Consider the following 11,025-nt stretch of genomic DNA (forward strand, 5'->3'; position numbering starts at 1 on the left):
TATATATATATATATATATATATATATATATATATGTATATATAAAGTAAACAAACAGGATGTATGAAGGATTGAACAGAAAGAACACAAGGAGAAAACGTTAGATGAAAGCAGAGCAAATGGGAAACTAGATGAAAATTTAACAATTGGGAAATATAGACAAAGACACGATACATGGAATATTCACAGCTGAGTTTTCTCATCAGTCACTGACGCAAAATATCATAGTGGTTTTGCACCATTACTATTGAAACCACTCAATCTTGGAAGTGTCCAGTGCTGTTATTAGGCTACTGGGAAAAAGCTAGTGAATGTATACTGAGACAAACAAACAAGACATTATATATGCATAATTCTTTGTCTGTTGTATTTATATAATATCTTGTTTGTTTCTGTCTTAGTATACATCTGCTAGCTTCTTCCCAGTAGCTTAATAACAGGACTGGGTACCTCCAAGATTGAGTGGTCTCAATGGTAATCATGCAAAACCACTACGATATTTTGGGTCATTGACTGATAAAGAAAACTTAGCTGTGAATATTCCATGTATCGTGTCTTTGTCTATATTTCTCATCCGTTAAGTTTTCATCTACTTGCCTATTTGCTCTGCTTTTGTTTCCTTGTTGTGTTCTTTCTGTTCAACCCTTGATACATACATACATACATATATATATATATATATATATACTGGTGCAAATAAACAAATAAATATGCTTGGACTTGATATATAATATATATATATAGGCACAGGAGTGGATGTTTGATAAGAAGCTTGCTTCCCAGTCATATGGTTCTGAGTTCAGTTCCATTGCGTGGCACCTCGGGTAAGTATCTACTACTATAGCCTCAGGCTAACCAAAGCCTTGTGAGTGGACTTGGTAGACGGAAACTGAAAGAAGCCTGTCATATATATATGTGTGTGTGTGTGTGTGTGTGTGTATTTGTGTCTGTGTTTTTCCCCTCAACATCGCTTGACAACCGATGCTGGTGTGTTTACGACCCCGTGTTCTAGTGATTCGGCAAAAGAGACTGGTAGAATAAGTACTAGGTTTACAAAGAATAATTCCTAGGGTTGATTTGTTCAAGTAAAGGTGGTGCACCAGCATGGCCACAGTCAAATGACTGAAACAAGTAAAAGAATAAAAGAATATATATATATATGTAAATATATATAAGGATATATAAAGAGAAAAGCAAAACTATATCTCCTTATTAATAGTTACATGTATATATGTATATTTATTTTACATATCAAACCCAAGTATGTTTATTTGCTTAGTTATACCATTATCTACATATCAGCTCACCTGGGTTCCTCTTATAGCTACTGATTAATCTGCGAACCTCGTCTTCAATAAAAATTTTGGAGTATAAGTTCAAATCATTTGAGCACAACTGTTTTTTATAATGAGCATCTCTGGATCTCACCTGTTTACTATATATTTGTGTGTGTGTGTGTGTGTGTGTGTGTGTGTGTGTGTGTGTGTGCTTTATGATAATGGCTCTTGTCATGTAATATTCAGATATATTCTGAGTTGAATGGTAAAGTCAACTTTATCTTTTTTCTTCTAGGATTGAATAAATAATTATCTGGGGAGATGGTGATGTGATTGAGCATCCATTCCACTTCCAAACATTAAATGCACAGCCTTGTGCAAATGTTAATGATAATAATAGTAATAATAATAATAATAATAAAGGAATGTCAGAAACATCTAGATAACATCTCAGGAGACCCATCTCTCATAGAAATCCAAGATTGTGTTGACAAGTACCCCCAACATCCTTAGAAAACCCTATCAACTTAAATTAAATGTTTTGTGTTGTATTATATGAATGTTTTTCTGTACTGGACTCCCCCCACTTTCTCTCCTCAGACTTCCAATTACATCTGAACATTTCTTAACCTTCATTTGCCCTAAGTCACTGTGCGTGACCTGGCAAGTGATTGAATCAAAAACACAGATTAAAGCATAATAATAATAACAACCATGATGATAATAATAATAATAATAATAATAACAATAATAATAATAATAATAATAATAATAATATCATTATCATCATCATCATCATTGTTATCCTTTTTTTTTACCATTATTTCAAAAAATATTTCTTTATCATTTTATAAATGTTTTGTTTTCTAAGAAACAAACATCTTGCACATTTGGTCTACTGGAAGTAAATATGTTGAGAGAAGAAAATAAAGAGATGAGGTGAGAGCTCTCTTTCTCTCTCTCTCTCTCTCTCTCTCTCACACACACACATGCACACACACACACACTATATATATATAGCACAATATACAGTGCATTAATCTCATAAATGTGTGCGTGTGTGTATATATAAAAAGAAATATAGGTACCAGGAAATTTCTACCAATATATGATGAGTTGGTGAGATAAAAAGTTTGTAATCGGCAAGTTATTGTTAATATTCCTCAAAAGTTGCTTCCACTTCAGAACCACCATTCAACTGATTTTTGCTGTCTTTATCTAGTACCATGACAATTTTTACTTTTCCTTCTGTCAATAGCAGCTGTTACTCAGAGAACAATCAGTGATAGTGTTGCATGTAGCATGGAACTGAATAAAAATGCAAATGTATCAATTTTTATAATTGTGGTGGTGAACTTGGTTGTGGTTGCATAACTTTTTATTTTATTTTTGTGCATTTTATCATTATTTTTGTTGTTGTTATCATTGGTGGTGGTGGCGGTGGTTGGTAGAAGTATACAAGTGAAACAAGCAAACCACAATGCTGAAGGAATATGAAAGATATTTTCTTCTCATTGCTGTACCAAGGTACAAATCTTTAATCTGATTTAGTGCTTTATAATGGATTGGATTAAAAATATTCAGATTCCTTGTTTAGCGTTGTTTGGTCCCCTCCCCTTCATTGTACACTGTCATAATCTTGATAGCTAACTCACATATTACATTGTAAAATGTCTGTGTAGTGTGATAAGAGTGCTGGAATACTGCTAAATCTGGAAAATCATAAAATAGGGACAGGTGTGACTGTGTGTAAGAAGCTTGTTACCCAACTACATGGTTCTAGGTTCAGTCCCACTTCTACTATAGCCTTGAGCCAACTAAAGCCTTGTGAGTGGATTTGGTAGGCAGAAACTGAAAGAAGCTCATTGTATATACATATAAATATTATGTTTGTCTTTGTGTCTGTGTTTGTCCCAACACCACAACTTGACAACCAGTTGCTGGTGTGTTTACATCCCTGTAACTTAACGGTTTAGCAAAAGAAACCTATAGAATAAATGCTAGGCTTAAAAGATAAGTCTTGGAGACAATTTATTTGACTGAAAACCCTTCAAGGTAGTGCTCCTGCATGGCTGTAATCAGATGACTGAAACAAGTAAAAGAATAAAAGAATGTAACAACTGCCTTGTTTTTATAAATAAATTAAAGGCTTTGTATGGTTTAGTTTGGATATTTAGTTATGACTAAAGTCAATCTGTTAATGCTGATAATAAGAAACTGAGATCAACATGTTAATGTTCAGAGGCCAGTGAAAACAATTTGTTAATGTTTAACTCGAAAATACGTACATAGATGACTGATGGGAAAATATTGATGAGAAATGAAGTCCAGAAAATTAGTCCTCTCTGGAAAATGAGTTGGGGATTTGGTTAGTGCAGAATCTAGTGGGGAAAAGAGGCACTGTACCATTGACAAAAGAAAGAAAGTTGTATTGGCTCACTTCGACTGAGATGATATGAAACTTGCTGGTTCAGTAGATATGTACTGTTTTAGTAGTGATTGGAAATGTTGAATTTACATTAATTATATATGTCTAAAACAATAAACTCAAATCTCTGGATGTCTGCTATAACAAGATATTGTGATTTGCCTGAATTATCTGAACTTGAACTCACCTTAAATATTCCTGACCATGTACAAGCATGCAATGCCACATATTAGCATAACACTATTACAGACTAAGTAGATGGTGTGCGAATTGTTGTATTTTTCTGGAACAGGGTTCCAACAGTTTCATTAAAAACAGAGTAATTAGGTCATCTGAACATTTTAAGATATTCAAAGTGTAGTAGAAATACAGTGTGTATAAGATATTAACACACATTAATTGTGACTATCATTATCAAAAGCTGATAATAATATAAGATCATTAACGCAGCAGAAAAGACAGAGGGAGGAAAACAATGCAATAGAAGATTAGAGATTGCCATGTGTTCATGCATCTTTGGCAATGTGTTGGCAGATCATGTTTTGAAATGATCTAAGATGTTTCCATGCTTTACAACAGTAATACTCCAGATATTAAAGCAGTGTGAGTATTACCTTCTAGTAGGTCAGCAACTTATTTGGGTAGAAGTATTTTCTGATTCTGAAAGTGATGTCTTTGAGATTTATTGCAAGAAAACCATTAGAAAGTAGTTTATGTCAGCAATGAATAATGTTTACAAGTTCTTCTGTTTATGATGGCCGTGCAGCTGTAGTATAAGGTCTCTATGTTGTATGTGAATGACATGTGTTATATACAGTTATTAAGGAGTGAAGAGTGGTATTATCTGCATAAGAGTGGTTTTATGAAAGGTGACAGGCAAAGAAATTGTTAATGTACAATGAGTAAGAATGCAGATGATATATTTGAACTTTATGGTACATCAGGGTTAACAGTGTTATGGTGTAATTTGGCCAAACACTTCCAATTGAAAGTATGAGATGGACAGGTGAGCAGTTTAGTTTGGAGTTTCTTCTGTTAGAAACAGTCAAAGACTTTTTCATATCAAGTGCTACTTTTTCTTAACTTCTCAAGGGAAAGATACTATTGATGAATAACATGTAAGAGTATGTTGCATGTAAATCTGGTGTACATGACAGGAGTTTTGCCAAATGTGTGCAATGTTTTTGCTGGATGCAAGTTGATCAGAAACACTACTTATAAAGCTATCATTATTTCAAGATTGCCAAAGGATTAAATAGACTGATCACATTTTGAGAGCTGGTGTTTGTTGACTGTAGAAAGGCATATTTTACAATAGTTGTTGAAAATATTAAAACTAACGCAAAAGAGAATAAGTTTTATTTTCATGTTGGAGGTTGTGTTAGTGTTCAATACTGTTGCTGTGTTACTGTTCAATACTGTTGCTGCATGTGAATCACTTAGCAATTTAGGGTTGTTGGCATAGTTTGTGTAGGGATGTAAATAATATTAGAGACAATAAAGATTGCTGATGACACGTGAGCCACATATTATTTACATTATGTAATTAAAGTGAATTATCTCTCAGTAAGCAATTGGTAAGTGAGTCAAGTCCTGTCAGGGGTTCTATTTTTCCTGACTCAAATTGACGTTTTATAATGTGTAGTATTATTTCCCACCTTTCTCCAGCCTATTAGGTCAATAAAGTGTGCCATCCATTAATGGATATCTCTTATCATGGTACATTGAGCAATTAACTCTATTACTGTAGAATAGTTGATGAATGCATGTTTTTTTAATTGTTTGAAAAATATCACAATCAACTGAAATGATGGTTTTGTTTTATAAGTATGTTGGGCATTCATTACTTTATTTGGAAATGTGTTTTTTTTATTTCTAAATGTATCAATAACTACCAATTGTTTTAATATAATTATTGCTTTAAAAAAACTGTCAAAAGAAGCCTATTAATCATTTCTTTCCCCCCTAGACACCTGTCTTATCTGCTATCATTCTCAATACCTGTCTCTCTTTTTCCACAGCTCCTACACTTTACACATTATTCTACTACTTTCTGGTCTGTTGTCCTTCATGACTCACTCCCATATCTTCAATCTCACCCATCTACATACCAGTATTTCCTATCATCTGCATCCCAACCCTTGTTTTTCACTTTCTACACTAACCTCTTCCTTCACCTGTTTACTCCTGCTTCACACTCTTATGAAAGCATCCACTCTATCATCCTCTTCCATGATCTCCCCTTTGTCCTCTTTTATGTTCATCTTGTTCTTTGTCTCTTGAAAGTTTGATCCAGCAACCCATTACTACCTTCTGTTCATCTCCTTCAGCCATATATCTCCTCTATAGCAAGACACATATGCCTTTCAACACATGGCATACAGCCGCTCATTTCCACTTTACCTTTCCAAATACTTATTAGTAGTGAGAGGTTTTCCCCCCACTTTCTTTCTCCTTCTGTGTTCTTTTCTATCTTGCAAATTACATGGCAGCCTCACTCGTGCTGATGGAGTGGAAAAAAGCACCCAACACACTCTGTTAAATGGTTGGCACTAGGAAGGTCATCCAGCTGTAGAAATCATGCCAAAGATGACATTGGAGCTCAATGCAGCTCTGCAGCTCACTGGCTCCTTATCAAACTGTCTTAATCATGCCAGCATGGAAAGCAAATTTTAAATGATGATGATGATGATGATGACTTTCTCGTCTATTATATATGAAAGCTATCTGTCAAATAATATTCGTACATAAATATCTTCAATAAAAGAACTGTTTCCCACTATTTCTGAAAGATAGAGAAAAAGTGTGTGCTGTTGCTACTGCTGACGTTATTTTTATATCTTCTAAGCATCATCACTTCCTAAGCATCATCATTGTCCTGATGAAACAGCATTCCTAATCGATTCACTAAAGCAGGTCTTTTTTTCTTCAAAGCTTGGTTCAAACGCTCTAATTGCTGGCAGTAGACTTGAGCATTGATTGTTGCATTAGGTGGTAACAATTCAAAATGAATTGCTCCTTTGTAATCCCACCAGATAGAGAGAAGAACCTTTTCCCATGAAGTTCCCTTCTCAGTTGTGGTTGAGCTTTTTCCATTTTACCAAGCCACTGTTTATGATGTTTAATATTGTGATAGAAGATCCATTTTTCATCACCATTCACAAGTCTATCCAAAAAGGGTGAAATGAGTTTGTGAGAATGGAGAGAAGAGCAGATGTCAACTCAGGATTTGCGGTTGCTTTCGGACAATTCATGAGGCACCCATTTTCCAAGTTAAGGAACCTTTCCAAGTTGTTGAAGATGATGATGAACAGTTGTATGGCTTGAACTAAGCTTTATTGCCAATTCTTCAACTGATAATGCAGGATTTTCATCAAGTAATGCCTCAAGGAACTTATCATCAAACTCAATTGAACGTCCTGTTTGATCTTCATCTTCAAGGCTGAAATCTCCAGTTCTGAATTTTGCAAACCATCTGCAAGATCTTTCAATCAAGCATTCTTTCTCATAAACTGAGTGTATGTTTCAAGTCGCTTTGGCTGGAGAGTTTCCTTTTTTGTACTCATAAAGCATTATGTGCATCAAATACTCTTTGGATACTTCCGTGTTAGAAAGGGTTTTTAATCAAAGAAATTTTAATTCGATTATTCTGTACAATAATATTTAACTAGTTTAAATGTACGCAAATGCATAAAAATAATTTTCAATTCTATTAGACACTCTAAAATACTATTAAATATCATTTAATTTTGTAAAAGGTAAAATCGGACAGAACTTATGGGATGACCTGATACATTAATAATTTCTGTTTGCAAAATTGAAAATAATAATGACATCAATCGTGACTGAGGTGACTGGGATGCTGCTGCTGATTATTATTATTGTGAAATGTATTTGGTTGTTTACTACAAGATATTGCCCAATTGTAACCACTTTTTTTTTGTGTAAAATACCACTTTTAGAGACAGAGTATAAAATGTAAGTTGTAAATGTTGCAGCTCTCTTATGATATCATGGCATGTTCTCTACATCAGGAATCCCCAACCACTAGACCACTAGTTCTTTTGGTACTGAACCACACACAAAGAATAAATTCTAATATTTTATTTTCTGTTATTGACTATCACAGTCTGCAGGGTGATTTTTGTATTATGTGTATATATATTATTATTATTTAATAAGGCAGAATCATTAGCTCGCTGGATGATATGCTTAGTGGTATTTCGCCCATCACTATGTTCTGTGTTCAAATTCTGCTGAGGTCAACTTTGTTTTTCATCCTTTCGGGGTGGGGGGTGTCAATAAATTAAGTACCAGTTGCGTACTGGAGTGGATCTAATCAACTGGCCCCCTCCCGCCAAATTTTAGGCCTTGTGCCTATAGTAGAAAGGATTATATAATATATATGTATTATATATGCACTATATATGTAATAGTTAAATTATATATTATGCAATTTTTGTTATGCATGTGATCTCCCAGCTGGTGGAAAAATTGTCTTGCATGAGACTAGTTTGTGGAACAAAAATGGTTGGTGTCTACATCCTCTACATAATATCAACAGATCATTGTTGTTAAATAACCACCACCAAACATTTCAGCCCTTCAGTCGCTTTTGTAACTTTCTGTAGATTAAAAGAAAATATATAAACTATATAAATAAATATACCTATATATGAAGCTCTGTTTTTCCTGGTTGTTCTACCAAACTATATATAGTAACATTATAATGTCATTTGAATGAACAACTAAAAAAGACAAGCTATAACTAATTCAGTTTTCTATTGATAATTGTTTTGTTTTGTTCTTAACCTTGTAGCTTGATGCTACTGTCTTGTACTGTTATAAAAGAGAATGAGGGTTGTTTTGCCTTTGGCTATTATCGGTGATAATGGCGAACCCATAGCTAAACCCTCCTCTTGTTGATATATATTAGTGTCCATACTGAAGTAGGTAGTTTCTACACAGATTTCCATCAAATTTCTTATTGGTATACTAGTGAGTTCTTTTAGATGTCACTAGTTTTTCTTGAATCACCGATAGTGCTTCACTTTGGGACTTTGGTGAACAGACTTATAACATCTAGACTCATCACCTGGTTGGATTCAAAGGGGGTATCCTTGATCAATTCTGTGAAGTGGGTGGAATTCTTCTCGAACAAAGTTGACTTTCCTGCTAATGGACTGATTATATCCACAGGGAAGCGGCTCAGTGAATAACATGCTGAACCTCTACATCTCACTATAGGCCTTAATGGAATACCATCACTTATGAGACTTGCCAATTTTTCAGAGTAGTCAGACTTGTTAATCACCACTGTAGCATTTCCCTTGTCCGCTGGAAGTACTATGATGGAATTGTCACTCTGTAGTCTTTTGATAGCGAACTTTTCTTCCTTAGTGATGTTTGGTTTGAGAAGTTTTGCTTTTTCTAGTACCTGTCTCACTTTCCACCTTAGTTCATCTCTCCGAGCTTTCGGTATCTCTTCAATAGGGACTATTATGTCCAAGTATGGAATGCACTTGATGGTTGTTGCAAAGTTGAGACCTTTGTTCAGTACTACTTCTTCAGTACTGTGGCCCATATGACATCGGGACAGTATTCAAGAGTAATACAACACTTCGCAAATATCTCCTTCAAGTAAAACCACCAATAGAAGAGAATATGACCAAAGACTGTGTGTACACCATTCCATGCAACCGTGGTAGGTTATACGAAAGCGAAGCATGTTGCCCCCTCAAAATAAGGATAGACGAACATCGCAAAGCTGTGACACAAGGAGATATTGATAAATGTAGTATAGCTGATCATGTATGGAAAAATGGAGACCACCTCCCCCGTGGGATGAAGTTAAAATAATAGACAGAGAACACCACTGGAAAATACGAAAACTAAAAGAAGCAGCTTATATGCTAGGACACAACAACCTCCTAAGCAGACTGAGTACAGATATAAACAGCATATGGGAACCAGTATTAAGGAAGGATAGGAGAATATTAAATTTATAAGCCCTAAAATTCACTCCATAATTGCCCACGGGCATATGGCGTAGTGGTTAAGAATGCAGGCTTCTAACCCCAAGATTCCAAGCAGTGACCATAATAATAATAATAGCAGTAGCATCAAAAAAATACCTTAGGAATGAGAACCTAGTTTGAAATTTCCCCAGGACACCTGATGAAAGCTGGAGGGTATATCAGCTGAAATGTTGTGTTAGCAACAAACAAAACGCGGACAAATATCTGTCAAATGTAAATAATGTACATAATTCCTCATCTCTTAAATATAGAACTGTGTTTTATTTTTGTTGTAATTGTATAATTATTTTCCTTTCTTTTATAGCCAAAAGGCATTTGTCCATTGTATATGTATAATTCTGTTTCATATGTTATGTTTGTCCTGTAGTTGAAAGACCCTTTCTGTTGTTTACTTATTTCTTTTCATATATGTACATTCATTTGTCTTACCCAGACGCTTAATGCCTTTAGCTTAAGTCCTTCGCCCAACCAGTTTTGAGTAGTACTGGAGATAAGTGGGCGAAACTACGAAGACATTTCAGACTTTGACTGAAGAAGCAATTGGCTGCAAATGATCTGTGTATCTTGTTTTGACCTGTTTGCTGTTGTTGTGCTATCCTTTTTCCCACATGTGTTTTGCTGGTTTCCGTTTGTTGTGTTCATTTTGTTCTACCTTTGATGTAAAGTCACAAATGACAAAGAAATAGTTTGATTTGAGGAAATTTTACTTAACAATAAGAAAGTACAAATTTCACGACATCACTTGAAAACATGTAAATAATTTATATAGGTACAAATGTGGCTGTATAGTAAGAAGTTTGCTTCCCAACCACATGATTTCAGGTTCAGTCCCGCTGCATGGCAAATTGGAGCAGACCAAAGCCTTGTGATTGTATTTGATAGATGGAAATTGAAAGAAGCACACTGTGTGTTTGTATATACACATATATGTTCACATACATGCACGTACACACACACACACACACACACACACACACACACACACACACACACACACACACACACACACACACATATATTCTTTTATTCTTTTACTTGTTTCACTCCTTTGACTGTGGCCATGCTGGGGCTCCACCTTTAGTCGAACAAATCGACCCCAGGACTTATTCTTTATAAGCCTAGTGCTCTTTCAGTCTCTTTTGCCTAACCGCTAAATTATGGGGATGTAAACACACCAATATCGGTGTCAAGCAATGATGGCGGGAGACAAACACAGACACACAAATACATACATACACATACATACGCACACACACACACACACACACACACACACACACAC

This window comes from Octopus bimaculoides, chromosome 18 (assembly GCF_001194135.2).
Source record: "Octopus bimaculoides isolate UCB-OBI-ISO-001 chromosome 18, ASM119413v2, whole genome shotgun sequence".
Lineage (NCBI taxonomy): Eukaryota > Metazoa > Mollusca > Cephalopoda > Octopoda > Octopodidae > Octopus > Octopus bimaculoides.